Below are 225 nucleotides of genomic sequence, written 5' to 3'. Positions count from 1 at the left end.
AGGTCCACAGGGACCTTCGGGACCATGACACGCGTCCCCGTTGCTAGGCAAACAGTGACGATGTCACCAAATCGCGTTTTCGGCGCCTCAGCATACAGCTGACTTCCTTCCATCGTGGAGCGTCGAGCATAATTGCCCGACGACCCGGAATCGATGAGGATTTCCCATGGATTCTCGAAGCCCTTAACGGTCGCCTCCACGAACAGCAAGCCCGGCTTGCATATA

This window comes from Plasmopara halstedii (assembly GCF_900000015.1).
Source record: "Plasmopara halstedii genome assembly, contig: Scaffold_2881, whole genome shotgun sequence".
NCBI lineage: Eukaryota > Oomycota > Peronosporomycetes > Peronosporales > Peronosporaceae > Plasmopara > Plasmopara halstedii.
The sequence above is the reverse complement of the archived record's forward strand: the minus strand, read 5'-3'. Positions refer to the sequence as shown.